This window comes from Mus pahari, chromosome 8 (assembly GCF_900095145.1).
Source record: "Mus pahari chromosome 8, PAHARI_EIJ_v1.1, whole genome shotgun sequence".
Classification (NCBI taxonomy): domain Eukaryota; kingdom Metazoa; phylum Chordata; class Mammalia; order Rodentia; family Muridae; genus Mus; species Mus pahari.
In genome coordinates this window covers 87,088,364-87,106,913 of record NC_034597.1, presented here as the reverse complement: position 1 = coordinate 87,106,913, position 18,550 = coordinate 87,088,364, and positions in this window count along the sequence as shown.

Genomic DNA, 18,550 nt, shown 5'->3' with positions numbered 1-18,550 from the left:
TGACCTTTGGGTATTTTTGTGAAACCGGTGACATCATATTGGAAGCACTGGTCTTACAGGTGATGTACTGTTATATTAGCAATTTGAAAATTCCAGTTTCTTAGGGCTTACGACATAAATTAGTGTTTGAGGGATATAATTTGAGAGATGCGATTACCACTGGTAATATTTTTATTGTAACAAACAACATTATCATGATAAGTGTTTTTTTTATAGAAGCTCAAATGCATTTATATTTCTTAAAATTCAAAAGAATATTTTAATCAGTTATTTTATTGAGCTGGCATTTTTTTTTTCAAAACGAAAAGCTATAGATTTTTACTGTGGCAATATTCTATGTATTCCACACTTGGAGAAGAATTGTAGCTTTGGCATTTTATTATTATACTTTTTGGGGGTGCAGAGGTTTAGCAGTACAGCAAGATATGTATGCATGACAAATATTACATAGTTTTAACACTTACTAAGAGTTAGGTTGCATCTACAACATAGAGGGCACTTGGACTAGTGTTCTTAATGAAGTGATTATAACCGAATGAAGCAGTATATGACCATGCTTGGTCCGGGTCTGTCTCATAAGCAAGGATTCAGAGACGACAAGACTGGTTACACTGCTACTGTGTAGGAAAGAATGGTTTGCTTCAGACGTTCACAGACGTGCACACAGCTCTCAGTACAAACTGCCTCAGAGCCACGAAGGATGTGATAAAGCACAGAAGCTCATAGTCTGGGCATTCCTCAGCTGCCTAGCATATCCTCAGCCAGCATCTGGTGAGCTTGTGAGAAGAAATATTCTTGGATTGGAAACTAGCTCTCACTGACCTATCAAACTCGATTGCTCTGCATGGCCAGGAATGGCTGTGCATCTCTAAATTGTCCTGTAGCCTCCACATTTCTCGAATTTAAGTGGTAAAAATAATTATATGGAAAATATATTGCAATGCATTGTTTTCTTATTTAGGAATCAATTTTGAGATTCCTAAAAGTAAGTTTGGGGGCTCAGGAAACAAATACCAACAAAAACTCTCCCTCTAGTGTTCAGAGGCCATATGTAGTGGTTCAAGGCTCTGCTTTTCACCTGAAAATGATTCCAAGTACCATTCTGTGATCCCAGACTGCTCCTCTGGGCCACAGGTACAATCTGATGTTTATGTGCCGCAGTTTCTCATGTTCAAAACTCATTGTACATACCTCCCTTTGTTCCAATTATAAATACTATTTTCCTTCTATCCCAAGACTTAGGTATTTCCAAAGGAGTTTAAAACTTGTTTCAGTTGTGTGTGTGTTTGCATGTGTGTGGTGTGTCCACATTTGTCTGCACGTTTATATGAACATGTGTACATGCATATGTGTGGTGTATATGTATGTGTGGGGGAGACAAAGGCAGAGGCAGAGAGAGACAAAAAAGGCAGAGAAACAGAGAGAGAGAGAGAGAGAGAGAGAGAGAGAGAGAGAGAGAGAGAGAGAGAGATCTTCTTAACTTTCTTTCATCCCATTACACAAAGACAATTGATTGGAGATTTTAGTCAGTTATTCTACACTACCACAGCATCACCGAGTCTTCCTACTTCAGTGCTACTTTCTCAGTGACATTCACTGCTTGTGGTCCTTTCCATGTTGGTTACTAAGTACAATTTACTTAGGTAAATACTCTGCCACAGGTTTTCTCCAGTGCTAACCACTGACTTTGTTTTAGTGTCTTGCATTTTATGTATACCTCATAATTTCTAGCACATTCCTTACCCATTGCTACGTTCTTCCCTGCTTAGATGTATGGGGACATCATTAGTTCTGTCCTTCAGGAGACTTCTCTTCAGGAGCTTTCTGACACATTGCACTCTGCAGGGGCCAGCCTTGACACTGCGTTCTCTTCTGTGTTCTCTTCATCTTTTCAGCTTGCTCTTATTCTGAAAAGTGCTCCTTATTCTGGAAAGTCTCTCACAGGTAGCTTTTCCAAAGAAACATTGCAGTAGAGGTGTGTCTACTCTCGTGTGACTATCCAGAACCAGGGTGGTACATTCTATGTTGACCATCCCACCACATTAGAGAGACTTCCCCATAAGCATCTTCCTGAAATACTCTGTATTTGCTTTCAGAAGAACATTCTTTTCCAATTTTTCCCTGGTATTTCCTTTCTGTCATTATTAAAAGTTTACTATTATTCTCTACTTAGATGTTAAATGCCGTAGCATATACAAGTCCCATTTTGTTCTTTTTCCTTTTTTTGTTCTTTATAGTCAGTCTCATTTTTTCCACCACCATTACTCACCAGTGAATCCCACATTTATATATTGAGTTCTCTCATCTGAACATGTGTTTGATATTGCTGCATAGATATCAAAGGATAGCTCAATTCTGCATTTCTTAAAAGGTATTATTATAAACTCTTTGTTCTTTATCTCATTATATCCCCAAAGAGCTCAGTACACTGCTTACATGATTGTTTATATTACTGGTTTCTGCATCTTCCTAGAGGGGCTAACCTTCAATAATCTATCATTCATCATCTGTCTTTCATCTGTCATTAATTCCTGCTTGTTTGTACCCGAAGCATTCCCTACTTTTCTGTCTTCTCTGTCTTTATCATCTCCAAGCTGGTCTTTACTCACTTAAATGAGCATACTAAATCTTTGGCAATAGTCTTCTGGCTGTCAATTTTATTTCCTTCTAAGCAGTTCTTTAAGCAGCAGCCAAAACACCCTTTTCACAAATCTTATTCCATGATCCTCATACTCTCTCCATCCCCATTATCCATACACCTTGACCCAAATAATCATTGCAGCATCTTTGTGGTTCTCTTTGAAAGGCACAGGAGTAGGGTTCTTCATGGGTATCAGTAGCTTCGCTGCTGTGGAGGCTGAGGAAGGAGAGTTGATTGAGCCCAGAAGTAGCCAAGCAGCCTCTCGTGGTGAGATCCGTAACACAAACAAAGAAGCAAGCAGAGACTCATGTGATTTCTTAATATTCACTATACTTCACCTCTGACCTCAGCCAACGCCTGGCTTTCTTTTCTTATGTCACCCTTAGGAGACTTTTTTTTGCTCTCCAGCAGTTTTCCTGTCACCAAGAAACAATTATACATGTTATTTCCTCTGCTGTCATGTTTCATTCACTTCTCTAGAAATGAACAAATTGAGCCTGAATGGCAGGTTTTCTGGGGTATCTGCTTGACCCCTGTATCAGATGTCTTTTCTCTTTGGCTCTTGAAAAGTGTGCCAAGACTTCTTTAAGGTCACTATCCTTTGGAATTCCTAAGATTAATAGGTAAAAGCCAGTAAGTGTCTGTTTTCATATAATGACAAACTATATTTGATTGTGACTGTCAGTCTCCTTAAGCTGAATCATAAATTACCATTCTTTGGCCAAAATAAAATAAAAAATTATAACTATTGCTAGGTTGGGTAAACACACTTACCCCTTATACCATTTTGCCACAAATTAGGTAGCTTAAACCAATATGAAGTTACAGGTCTGGGGCTATAATTCCAAAGTTGAAGTTTCAGAAGTATCAACGTTCCCTTTTTGTCTGTCTAGCATCAGATGGCCACTGATAGGCTGTGTGTACACTATGCCAGGTTGCTTCCACCTCTCGATGGAATCTTCCTTATGGTAGAGTCTTTCTTCTCATTTTTACAAGGAGAGTTATCACTGGATGTAGTTTCCACCTAGAGCTCATGTTGATATTCATAATATAATTTTATCTTCAAATATATCTTTTCCAAAATTTGACATTCTGGGTGGTCATCCTGGTTCATCATTCATTCAACATTATTCACCTCTCAATTGTGGTCTCATTGGTGTGTGTAGAGTGGAGTTACATTAAAGGCAAAGGAAAACTGAGAATGTGGGAGGATGAGGTGGTGTGTGTGTGTGTGTGTGTGCGTGTGCATGTGCGTGTGCATGTGCTTGTGTGTGTGTGTGTGTGTGCGTGTGCGTGTGCATGTGCATGTGCTTGTGTGTGTGTGTGTGTGCGTGTGCGTGTGCATGTGCTTGTGTGTGTGTGTGTGTGTGTGTGTGTATAGCATATTCAGATAACCCCCTAAAGCAATTCTAACTTATTTCTTCCTTTTGTGTTGAGAGCCTCTGCCTCGAAGAATTATTACCCAAGTTATGTTTAACTTTTGTATGTGCACTGTAAACTCTATTTGATTATAGAAGATCATAGAATCCGGTCCTCCTTTACACAATACTTTAAGCTCGTTCCCCAACCATAAAGAGAATAGTTTACATGAAGGATGTTTCTCCTATTTTCAGCACATGATTTTTGTGTCCAAAACTCAAGGGAAGCTTCAAAGTAAAAGGACGGAGAGGATGCCAAAGATAAAAATCAAGTTATGTCAAAGAATAAAATATTGCCGTTCAAAAAGCCAGGTACAGTGATCAAAAACTGTACTGTGGAAAACACAACTTAAATATCAGAATCAATTTCACTCTGGTGAGATGACTGAGTGTTTCCTACCTAGCATAGTCACTTCTTTTTGATCCCTGAACCATCAGGATGGAGGGGGAGAACCAAACCCTGCAACTTGTCCTGTAGTCTTCATAAACACACCATCACTCATGATCACACACACACACACACACACACACACACACACACACACACATACACACACACACACACACACCATCACTCATGAACACACACACACACACCATCACTCATGAACACACACACACACCATCACTCATGAACACACACACACACACACACACTCCCTCACATGTGCAAAGGAATGCTTTTTTGACAAAGATTAGTAATTTAGTTATTAGGAAATACTTGTTTAATTAGAATTGAATTGCTAGTGGGAAATCTCTGGTCTATAAATGCTATCTTTCAAGTCCAGGTGTTTTTTACTTAGCCAATATAGCAAAGTTCCAGAGTCTTATCTTTTTTTTTTTTTTAAATGAAAGGATACTAATGCCCAACTGAGTCCAGAGAGCAAGGCACTGAAACCACACTGGTTCTAGTAACAACGCATAATCACGGGTCTTAGTCCTAGACCCCTGCATTGGAATCTGTGTTTTTAAAAGCCAAAGATTCCTATGTGCATCAAAATTTGGAAGGCAGTGGACTAAGGGGGAGTTTTCCTTCTTTCCTGAATAAAAAGGACTAGGTTTTAAACAAACCACTTACAGGCTCCATGGATGCCTGGCTCAGCTACAGCCTGCTGCTCAGTGAGGAAGGTGAATATGGGTTAATTCTCAGGCTGGTCTAGAATGGTTCTTGCATGGTTTTGTCCCGTCAACAGCCGCTAGAAGGAATGCAGTTCCAAGCAAGAGGAAAGCCTGTGCAAAGGGAGACACAGTGCTCTCTACACAGCAGAGAGCCTCCTCGATTAGGAAACAGGACCCCATTCTTTCTAAGAAACAGAAATACTGGTTCTTCAGTACAACTCCTTTTTCATCTCTCATGAGCTACTTTATGAGTCTAAGCAATTTGGCTTCTGTCCCAGTATCTCCACGGTTCTTCTGAATGCAGGCTGCCAGACACTCTGACCCAGGGGTTATGTTGCCTTTTTCTTTTAAAAATGGCTTTAGAGCCTAACAAAAGCTTGCTCTTTCTCAGAAGGAGAGGAGTTGACAAAAGTTACAGGGTGCAGTGTAGAGAAACCACACCGACCAACCTGGCTGAACTTGTTTTGCTTAAGAGCTAATCAAATCTGTATCATCGTACAAACTTTTCTGCTTGCTTGGCCTTGTTTTAAAAACAATATCTTCTAGCTGTTGGGATGAAATCCAATATTGCACAACACAAAGGTGAGCTCCAGAAAATATTGCTCAGTATGAACAGGAACAGTGGAGTTAGGCTTTTCACAGTAAGCATTTTCATCCCAAAGCGTTGCTCAATAGTGTCTCTGTAGCAGTCATGACTTCAGTTAAGACATTTTAATCTGCATGAGCTGGGAGCAGAGGCACCCATTTGAAACAAGAGTTAAGAGGAGATGCTGGGATTCAGAAGTGGTCTCCCTGCTTGGTTGGGATGAAACACTACAAAAGAGAGAACAAGGGAGAATGTAGGTCCTTTAACTTTGAACATTTTCCTAGATCAAGGTTTATCTTAGTAAGGTGATAAGAATAGAATTTGTCATTTTCATATGTTTTTCAGTATCTGAAAAGAAGCTTTTATAAAAACCTAGGTAACTCTATGAAGGTTAACTGTTAATTCCTTTTAATGCCATTTCTACAAGTACTAGAAATAAATTATGATCTCAAAACTAACTCTGCTTATCTACTAAAGAATATGTTTTACAAATATCTTCTTTTTCCATATACTTTGTCTTCTATCCGTGTTTTAAACTTGGTCCAATCTTTATAAAATAGATCTTTATAGAAAAGCAAATAGGTCAGGAACCTGTTAGATTAAAATCGGTTTGAGTGCATATGAAACAATTTGCTAACGTGAGATCTTGGACAATTTTACTGGACTCTGTGCTTCAGTGGCCTTGATGAAAAGCGGGATGGAGAGGAATAAGATTGTACTTTCTTGCTTGGCTACTTAGGAAAAGATTTCTTGGATTCTTGATGTCTCAACCCCACTTTTGCTCCAGGCCAACTCCCTACCAGTCCAGTGCTCTATGGCTCCACAGCACTACAAGAAAAGAAAGAATATGTTCTTGACGGAGTAGCACTTAGTAAGTGGTCAATATTATAGTATTATGTACAATATTAAACATAATAGATTCAAATACACAAATTTAATTAGAAACTTTATTTAAAAAGTGTTAAAGGTATATGAAAAGCAGATTAGATATTATATTTTAATAAATACTGAGCTCTGGCTTCTGAAGAAAGAGCTACATGATAAAAATAATTTAATAATTTTCTTAGAACGATGCCTATAAGGACACCTTTACGTAAAATAATAAAATGATAAAAACACTACCTTTAAGTGAAGAGATGTTAGGTTGAAATGTAATTCAATAATTTAATTACATTCATGCTAGTTACATTTAACATGTTTGAACAATTTTACTTACAAAAATGTGGTACTTTGTAAATTGAAATCAATTAACATATTTTAACATGTTCTCTGTGATAGATACATATTATCCAAGCTACAATCATGTATTTAGTCTTCACCATAACCCTGTGATAGGGAGCCATATCTCAGTTTATTATCATGTTAGGCTCCATTTCCAGAACTACGCCACTTGGAAGTGAATTACTATGACAGCTAACATTAGGACAGGAAGCAACCAAAACATAACTTTCTAGATATTTAGCCCTATTTGGCATAATTAGATGATGCAAATGTGATGCCAAGATCTAAGAGCTCATCAGAGAGGACAGGAGGGAGATAGAGAGACACACACACATGCACACACACACACACACACAGGCAGGCAGAGAGACAGATGGACAGGAAAGGTTGTAAAGCTGACAGATTGTGGCTAGTTCTTGATCATGGTTTCTTTTGTTTGTTTGTTTGTTTGTTTGTTTTTGGTTTTTGTTTTGTTTTGTTTTGTTTTTCTGAGACAGGGTTTCTCTATGTAGCCTTGGCTGTCCTGGAACTCACTTTGTAGACCAGGCTGGCCTCGAACTCAGAAATCTGCCTGCCTCTGCCTCCCAAGTGCTGGGATTGAAGGCGTGCACCACCATGCCCAGCTTGATCATGGTTTCTTTAGAACAGTTTTGTTTTTCCTCTTGTTTAAGCTAACAGGTTCCTTTGTACCGTCTTTCGCTGGGTCTCATTGTGACTAAATAAAAGAAGCTGGGCGGAATGCACAGCGTTTTAATTTTCCCCTGGACTTGAAGTGGATTCTTCTCAACACTTATTTCCTTAAACCTAACTTCAGTATTAACATAGTAAACACTAATTTCATTATCTTTGTCTTCTTAATTTTAACTACACTGACTTTTATGTTGCCAGCTGCCTGACAGTGTGTTGATCATAAATTTGTCAATGTGACAAATATATATGAAAATAAGAAAGAGAATTATTTAGGCTCCCGGTCTGTGAGCTTTCAGCCACCGTTGAGAGGTGGGTAGGAAGAAAACAGCTCACAGCAAAGCAGCCAGAAAGCACAGAAGAGGGAGTGTGCTGCTACCAAGGGCCTTTCTTCTTCTCCTGTATTTGTTTCATCTGGTCCCAGAGCAAATGTGATGGACCTCCTCACACTAAGGGGAGGGACCTCCTCTCCTATTATTCAATCTGTTCTCTAAAAGCCCCCACAGACACAGACAGACACACGAAAAGGTGTCTTCCACTAACTTCCCCTATGTTTCTCGATACAATAAAGTTGTCAAACAAAATTGACCTTCACACAAGGCCATGCTTTCTACCTCATCATAATTCACAGCAACTTCTAGGGCACTACATTTTTAAAAAGCCCTTCTTCAGATTCCCCAGATCCACCAGGTAGATTGACTGTATTTTTCCACCTGCGTATTAAAGTATTGGTTTCTAGGCTTCTTCATTACCAGTTCCTTGAAGGCTTAACAACATCTCTCCCCCTTACTTCTTTACGGCCAACTGCTCCTCCTGGCTAAAGGGTAGCTTTCTGCCTATGCTGTTTGGCTGTAGTTTGTTTCTGGAGGAAAATGATTCATTGTTCCAGTATATACTTGCATTTGTTCAGTTCAACGTGTGTCTTCACACTTGGCATTCTTTTCTCACATGGCTTGATTCCTAGTTAGGGCCCTTTGCTGAACACAAAACTTCTAGAACTGTGACTAAAGTCACAAAAACCTCGAGGAGCTGCCCATACACAGTCCATATAACTGTGTACACCAGAGATTTTGATTCAACTGCCTCAATGTCCCTATTGTTTAATGTAAAAAATTTCTTTTCTTTTTTCAAAATTTCATGCTATGCCAAATTTGGTGGTGACTTGTTTACAGAACTGGGATATATATATATAAATATGTATATATATATTAATATGTATATATATATATATTAATCTGGGAGTGTTCTGATGAATACAGAAGCAATGAAGGTGAAAAATGACTGCAGTTAACATTTCTAAGAAAATCATTTAAAATTTATTTTCCACACAGAATTCTGAGGAGACAACCCAGGAAAGAAATAATGAACAAAGCAACAGCACTTTATTGTTCATCTGGTCCCCTCAGCCTTACAGGAAATCATCAGACTGACAAGCAGAAATCATGGAATTAAAAGCCAGGTGAGATGGGTAGCCATATGTGGCTTGGCACACCTTTTCTAAAACTTGCCTCCTTAGTAATTAGATCAGCAATGTTTATTCATCTATCTATTTATTTACTTTAAACCAATATTATTTTACTAAACTGGCAGCCAAAGACAGCACCTGTATGCTTACCTCATCCCCATGGGATCCAGTCTCCACATCTGTCCTTACTTCTTAAAGAGGAAGTGACTTTCTATCCCTCCCTGCATTTCCCCCTCCAGTCTCTGGCTTTACTGTGACTATTGGGTGTTCTGTGTCATTATACTAATTAGGAAAAATGTTAGAAAAAATATCTCACTTTTTGTTGTTGTTATTTCAAATATTTTTTGGAAGTGGTTGCAGAATCATTAGACAATTTCTATAGTAATGGCGCAGGCCCAGTGGAGTGAAAATCGAAAACTAGAGAAAGCACCAACTATTAGGTGTAACATAATTTGTTTAAGCATCACAACAGCAAGCTCAGAGGAAGGATTCAGGCAGCACATCAGCTAGAAGACACGTTGTCAGCAAGATGATAATAATGGGACCTTACTTGGGGAAATGTTTGCTTTGGGAAATAGTCTTTTGAGATCACCAATAAAGAAGATATTTTGGTCATTTTGGAATCTTCTGTTTGGATTTCCATTCTAGACCTTTAGTTAGGCAATTTTTTATCACTACAGGTATATGCCTAAATAGGCTAATTTTGTTTAAGCCATTTTGTAGTGTCAAATACATACATGGTAAGCCTAAACACCTTTTATTTGCATAAGATGTGAATTAAATATTGGTTGGATTAGTAAATTGTAATGGCTGGTCTTCGCTCAGTCTTTGCTTGTGATAGAAACTCTAGGACGCATGTTACTTGAATTGATCATCTGTTTCTCCAGCAAGTTAGAGTAATGATCACTAATTTCCTTGTTATCACATGAGACAACTGGGTCTTATGCTAAACAGTCAGAAAGTGCTGGGATTTTCAGCATAGCCTGTGTGGGAGCCCATATACTCCTGACAATGAACCGGCTCCACTTGTGTTCATGGTAACAGACAGCCAAAATCAGAATGTTGATCTCTCAGTAAACATGGGTTTTCATATGTAAGTCAAACAACTAACTTACTCATCTTTTTCTCTAGATGAACTGATGGTATTTCTAACTCAACACTCTGCTCTGTCTTATACCATTGGGTATTATACATGAAATTTGCACCCTCCCATCTCTCTCTGTCTCTCTCTCTCTCTCTGTCTCTCTCTCTCTCTCTCTCTCTCTCTCTCTCTCTCTCTCTCTCTCTCTCTGTCTCTCTCTATGTCTCTTTCTCTCACCCCACCGCTTGCTCTTTCCCTCCCTCTCTTACTCTGAATAGGGTCTCATGTGTTCCAGACTGGCCTTAAACTTGAAATTTCCTGAGGATGACCTTGAATTTCTCACATCCCAGCTATTGTGATTTTAGGTATGTGGAACCTCATTTGTTTTTATAAGGTGCTGGTCTCCGAACCCAGGGCCCCGTGTTGTTAGATAAGCATTCCATCAACTTTCTTTCTAAGCTTTTCTTCTTGTGATAAGTTATACAAATGTTATAGAGAACACTCATTTACTTAATGTTATAATTCTCTTCAGAACACGTTGCCATAGTAGAAATTCTATAAACCAGTATAAAATGTCTAAGTTTGGGCCGGCCACTGGACCTGCTTTCCTGAATTTCAAATGTTATCCCCTTTCCCTGTTTCCTCTCTGCAAACTCCCTATCCCATCTCGCTTCCTCCTGCTTCTATGAGGGTGCTCCCCCACCTACCCACCCACTCTAGCCTCACTGCCCTGATATTCCCCTACACTGGGGCATCAAGCCTTCACAGGACCAAGGGCATCTCCTCTCATTGATAATGCCATTCTCTGCTACATGTGCAGCAGGAGCCATGGGTCCCTCCATGTGTACTCTTTGGTTGGTGGTTTAGTCCCTGGGAGCTCTAAGGGGATGGGTCTGATTAGTTGATATTGTTGTTCTTCCTATTGGGTTGCAAACCCCTTCAGTTCCTTCAGTCCTTTCCTTGACTCCTCCATTGGAGTACTTGTGCTCAGTCCAATGGTTGGCTGTGAACATACGCATCTGTATTTGTCAGGTTCTGGCAGAGCCTCTCAGGAGACAGCTATATCCAGCTCCTATTGACTGTCTGTCCATTTGATGCCCTATCCTTCTACTGGAGGTGGACTCTACAAGATTCCTTTCCCCACTCTTGGGCGTTTCATTTAAAGTCCCTCCCTTTGAGTCCTGAGAGTCTCTGGTACATTCTGGAGGTTCCCCTACTTCCTACCTCCTGAGGTTGCCTGTTTCCATTCTTTCTGCTGGCCCTCAGGGCTTCACTCCTGTTCCCCTACAAATACCTGATCAGGTTCCTCCTTCCTTCCCCTGATCCCTCTCCCTCCCAAGTCCCCCTCTCTCTCTACCCCCCTCCCTGTGACTGCTTTCTTCTCCCTCCCAAGTGGGATTGAGGCATGCTTATTTGAGTCCTTCATCTTGTTAACCTTGAGTTCTATGGATTGTGTTCTGGGTATTCTGTACTTTTTGGCTAATATCCACATACTAGTCAGTACATACAATGTATGTCCTTTTGGGTCTGAGTTAACACACTCAGGATGATATTTTCTAGTTCCATTCATTTGCCTAGAAAACTCATGAATGCCTTGTCTGGCCTCAGTGAGAGAAGATGAACCTAACCCTCGAGAGACTTGAGGTCCCAGGGAGTGGGGAGGCCTGCTGGGGTCAAGGAGGTGGGGACAACCTCTTGGTGATGGGAGAGGAGAAATGGGATGATGAACTGTCAGAGAGTGGACCAGGAAGGGGATAATGACTGGACTGTAACAATAAATGAAAGATAATTAAACAAAAGTGTCTAAGTTTAAGTTGACACATGACATGGGCTACTGGAAGGCATGGCATGCATTTTTCAAGTCTCCCATGTTTTCAAATGAAGTTGCTGTGCTGACTCACTTCGTTTAGTCTACTTAGCTAACTACACTGCTGAGGAAGCAAGATTGGACAGAAACTTTTAGTTCTGAATCACCAATGACAGTCTCTGGTTAATATCAGATTCCCTTAGTGCAGGTGGATCTACCTTTAGGTTAATTTAAGTCTTTACCACCCTGCTGACTCTTGGAAATGGTCTAAATTTACATGTCTTCTGTGTTTATGGGAACAGTTTCAGAGTACCATCCTAAGCATTCTGAACTTCTGAAATGCTCTTTGCCAGAAAGTTTACGACTCTTACAACCTTGTAGGTGGGAAAGTTTTCTCAAAGATTGAAATAAAGCCAAATCGTAGCTTCTAGGTTTCTTGTCTCACTAAAACTTTAGGAAGTGGTTGGAGTAATTATTTACTATTGTCAACTAAGGCTTATATACACAGCACAAAGCCTGCATTATGTTTGACAGGGAGATGATAACCAAGAGTCCACTCTGGATTTGATGAAGGCATTAACACAGTGAAACTCTGACTCAACAAATGTAATATGGTAAAAATATTTTTGTGAGGCATGAATTTGGTTGTAGGAGAAGTATAGAACAGGGCATAGTGACACACCTTTAAAATAAAAGGACTAGAGAAAGCCTTCAGGCTTCGTGGTAGATGCTTCAAGACAAATGCTTTCATTTTTCTGTGAACTTGCTGTAGTAATCTCCTGGATGTTTGCTATTTGAGACTGGTAAAAATTTCCCAATTATTAGTGTAATATTTTCCCATGTACTTTCATTGACTTTGTCACATATACCCCTATGCTTTGAGAAAGTAATTAGTGGTTAATGAAAACAACAGGCTCATTAAAAAAGGAGAAAGTCCCTCTAAGGGAGTTATAGGAGACATGAAAAGAATTTTAAGTCTATCGAATTCAGGCTCTAGTTTCAGCTTTATACTTGCTATGACTAGATAAGATTTTGAGCATATGATATCTGCATGGTGCTTGGATGGAAGGAAGATGGTGTAGCTGACATGGCAAGAGAGACTATAAGGATACTTCACAGAAACATGAAGAGAAATTTCCAAGCACTGTAGATTATGACCTATATTATAACACTGATAAATATATATACATATATATATATGCATATATATGTATATACATATGAATATATATATATATATATATATATATATATATATTCATATGTATATAATCCCAGTCTTTTTAACAGCTGAGCTATCTCTTCAGCCTAGCATAGCTTTTTCTAAGGTACTTTTATGATAGTAGCAATAATTAGCTTTCATACATTAAAACAATTCATATTTTGATATTATTTGAATAATATAGGTAGTGCCACCATAACCAATGACAATAGCCTATGCAGATTTAATCATTAAAACTCATTTGCTCAGAATTTGGGTCATCAGAATGGCAAGATAAAGGTACCAGCAGGTCTGAGCTCTTCTGAGGCCATTCTCCAAGGCATGAAGAAGGTCATCTTCTCCCTGCTTCCCTGTGTCCTCATCTTTCTCTTCATGAGGATGCCGGTCATATCAGATTAAAGCTCATCCCAATTACTGCCTCTTAACCTTAATTACCTCTGTAAAAGCTTTATCTTCAAATATAGTCACATTCTGTGGTTCTGGGAGTAATGACTTCTACATATGAGCTGGGAGAAGGTGGTGCAGTCCATGCCAAGCAGTGTCTGAATGTTTTTGTTAATCAGGGCTATGGATTTTACTTAGAATGGATCTTCTTGTCACTCCCATCTCAGACTACCTCTTCCTTCAGTAAATGTGATGTTAATTTTGTCATAGATTCATTGAAAATCTATTTCATATGTAAAAGATGCTGGCTAACATGTTTGATTTACCTTGGTTCCATCTTCCCTATTATACTTTAAATATTTAATATTTAATTTTACTTTTTCATTGTTGGATCAAATTTCTCCTTATGTCCTTAGAACATAATGCTAGCCAGCCACATATAGTTCATCACACCAATAATAGTCATATTCTGTGTCTTAATATAAGACTTAATAAAATTCAATATGATATAAATACAATATAAATAAATACTTGTCTTGTAAATGTAAGCATTTTATACATATAGAGAAATAACCTCAAGCAAATTTTGTGATATTTCTGCACAAATCAGGCGATCCAACCCTTCTTCTTCTTTTTTTTTTTATTAATTTTTAGCTCTTCCATACAAAAACTGTTTATAAAACATTAATGGGCAATTTAACTTCAGTTTCCAGAGAGAGATTTCTGCTGTATCAGATCTTATATTTGCTACAACACAGTATTCCCTTTCCCAATACTTGTGCTTATTTCCCAGTAGATCTCACCATCTGCTATTGATGCCTGTCTGAAGTAGGAAATTCCTCCTCCAGCAATTCTTGTTCAAATATTACTCCTCAATACCACCACTTTCCCAGGTTACAAATTGTTCCCATATATTTGTACCCCAAAGTCAAATCTTCAGATAACTATTTTCAAAGATATTTAATGACGAAGTGCCTTTTAATCCGCTGAACCCAAAAGCAAAAAGGAAGAGCATTAGAAAATTCAGAACTCTAAGGAAGACAACTGCCTGGCATTGTGTATTCCACTGGCATACTTTTCTTAAATGGATGCATCAATTTAAAAAAAGTGAAAATATTAAATCAGGAACATATATTGCTCCTTTAAAACTATAAGTAATTTAATTGGAAAGTAGTAATCAAACTATACTGGATTTTAAAAATAATTTATTTCTTTATACCATTAAATTATGTAACATTTGCATTTTCTTAATGTGGAATGTCTCTTATATATTCTTTTCTTATTTTAATAGCATGGGACTTATCAGAGGATCTTTGTATTTATGGATACAGAAAAGGAAAACTCACCTTTTTGGGAAACCTAGTAGAGATTATAAGAAACCGAATTGCTAACCTGTGGCTATTTGCACCAAGCACAGGGCAGATTCTATCTGACTATATAAGCAGAACAAGTTTTTCTTTGTTATTATGTATAAATCAATATGTATATATGTTGACAGACATAGTGTGAGAATTTATTTAAAATGTATTGCAATATCAGTATTACAATGTCAGTAAGATCAAAACTTCAACAGAACTTTACAACTCAATATGACCACTTAGGCACTGTACAAGGGATAAATTTGATTCGTTGAAATGATAAAGAAGTAATTCTAATCACATGTATATTATCTATTGTCAATATAATGCTTGGTATCACCCCTTGACCCTCAATAATATACAAAAGCAAGCGTGATTGTTCAGGCCTCTAGGGGTTCACCAACTCCTGATTTTGGCTAAACATGGTCTCCTGTTTGGAGATCTATGTGTGTTGGCTTAGGCTTACTGGTCCCAGTGTCCTGGATTATTCTCAATATTTCTACCATTTTAAGCAGGAGAGTCTCGTGACAACAGCATGCCCAGAGAGAAATAAAATATACACGGCTTGAAAGCTTATAGGGCTGGCACACCATTAGTCAGAGATGAAATGACATCTTATGTAATGAAGATTTAGAAACTGGTACAGATTTTCATTCTACAAAAGCGTGAAAGACTTTCAATGAGTTTCTGAAAGCAATTCAGGTGGAATCATCATGGGATTTTATCCATAACGGAACTGCAAGCTTGAATCCCAGTAAATGTACAATTCCTAAAAGATAGTGTACACATGGTTAGAGAGCAGAACATGTGGAAACAGCTAGTTATCTCCAAATAACTACATTCTTTCCTTCTTCCCAGGAGCAAGATTGTAGGCAAGTAGTTCTGCTGCTGCATCTCCTAGGCTGCCATCTAGGACCAGGGAAGGCCATTGTATGTCTTAGATGACTGTCAGGAGGCATCCTCATTAGAAAGGATATGGGAGATCTCTATGCCTAGCAATTCAGATCTGAGCCCTGAAGCACCAGCAAGTATGATGGAGCAATTGTGCAAGAGTAAGAGGAGGGATAAAGAGTCTGATTCCCTGTTGATCGTGGAGCTCCCACATAGTTCTCTGATGACATAATGCAGAGCTTCATAAATATGAACTGATTATGGATGCTTGGCCAACTATTTTAAAGTCTCTTTCTTTTGTAACAGGTCCTTGCTACATAGTACATAGTGGAGGCAGCCTTTGAACCCTTAACTCTCCTGATTCCTCCTCAGGAATGCTGAGACTACAAGTGCACATCACTAAGATGGTATTTAAAGTTTTTTTTTTCTCCTTATAATTGCTTGAAATTTCTAACTCATACAAACGGGTATGCCATCATCCTTTGTTTATGTACGTCTTAGTATTTGTACCATGAATATACTCCAGGATAACCCTGATACGGCAGACAGAACGTGCTTGTTAAAACTAAGGCAACTCATATCATGTGTCTACAGAAAAAACCTGACTCTGAAATCCAGCCGTGATCCTATCTGCCAATGTGCAGTTGATTCTTTAGCGCTTCACATTCCCCCTTTCTCGCTTTTCTTATACTACCACTTCCTTCCTTCCTTCCTTCCAGCCATGCTGACCTCTTACACTCTCTTCAGTATGCCGACCTGGGAACAGGGATTCCTTACCAACGAGGCATCCTTCCCCTGGCTGTCCGTTGACTTTTCATGCCCACCTTCATGTCTTTATTTGCTCCCTCCCTACCTCTATGCACCCTGAGCATCGCCTTCCCCCTCACCCAACAGCATTTCTCCCTCCAACTGACCAGGTTCTTATTGTTCTCATATAACATCAACCACAAGTATTTGGTACTTACATGCTTTATTTCTTTCATGGTATGATTCAGCAACTGACTGATGATGATAAAGATTCAGGAATAACAATATAGCTTAAACCACTGGGGAGGTTTTCAGATATGCACCAGCTTTTTCTCTATTTAAAAAAGATTCTAGTGAGTTTATCCTAATTTTTTTTTACATCCTTCTTATAGGAATATCCTCAATTTTTGTTCTACTTAGTATTTTTAAATGCCTAGAGTTAGGTATTGATAGAAACACCTTAAAAGTACATATTTCCTAGGAAAAATATAAGAATAATAACTAAAAGCATACTAAAGCATAAATAACCCAAGAAATATAAAATTATATATGGGGTCAGTGGAATGACTTAGAAGATAAAGGCACCCATTGCTAAGCCTGACAACGTGAGTTCACTTCCTGGGACAAACATGATCGAAGTAAGTTAAGTCCTTGGTGCTCACATAGTAGAAGGAGAGAACTGAATCCTGCAAGTGGCCCTGTGATTTTTACACAGGCCCTATGACAAGCATGCCTACCTACATTAATGCACACATACATACAATAATATAATATAATATAATATAATATAAGAAATATAATATAGTATAATAAAAACTTTAAAATGATATATAGATTATGGAAAAATTAAACATTTCAGAAATGTTCTAATAAAGGAAATAACTTGAGCATCTGCCTGGGATGAAGAAACTTGGTGTTTCCACTGTTGCTCCTGCCAAGCAGAAGTAAAACTCAACAAAACATATGCATACCAAAGGTAAAGGGACTGTGCTATGCAGCAGAAGATGGCAAAGCCAAAGGAGCCCAGACATTGTAGTATGGCATAATGTAGTGATACGGAGTTTCATTTTCATTCTCATATATTTGATGCTCAGAGCTAAAGGGCCACCATCCCCCAAGTGTTGGTGGCTATCTACAAAGGAAAGTAAGAAAACACAGTATCTGCTTTCTTTGACTAAAGTATGCTGGGAATGACAGGTTCTCATGAAAGAAAACTTATAGATCATTACTTTTGATAACACAGAAAAAATATAGTCAACTCTCACTCAGTCCAGAAAACCCAAGTGGTAAGTCTAGCCTAGATCCCTAAATGGAGCAAGGAGCAGTGAAGTACCCAATGGCTTCAGTGGGACAAAGGAAGCAAAACCATGGAAGTATCAGGATTTTCATGACCCATGGCCAGTTATGAGGAGACCACAAGTCAATCCTGAAGATCCATTCCTTTGGCAGTAACGAGTTATTGTTGTTTAAGCATAAAGTGTTTCCAATAGGTTCACCTGTTTGATTACTTGGTTTCCAGGTCCTGGTAGGTTGTGACATTGGGAAGGTCAATTCTGGCTGGGTAAAATGAACTACAGGGCCACAGTCCTGAGATTTTATGTTCTAACACCACATCCTTTGCAGTTCCTGCTTCCTGAATCCAGATACAATATGTCCAGTCATTCTACCTTCTCTATGTGCCATTCCTTCCCTGCCTGCTCCCATGTCCTCGCCACCAATGGGCTATATTATTCAATTTTTTAATAAACTAAAATAAACCATTCTCTCTTGGGTTGCTTTTATAAGAATGTTTTTATTAAATTAATAGGACAAGAAATTAAGATACTAGGTGACTAGCCTCACTGGATTGTGGGGAGCCGCCCTCACATTCGCCATTACAAGATAGCGCTGATTTGTCCTGTGCTCTAACAAACAAACAAGGCA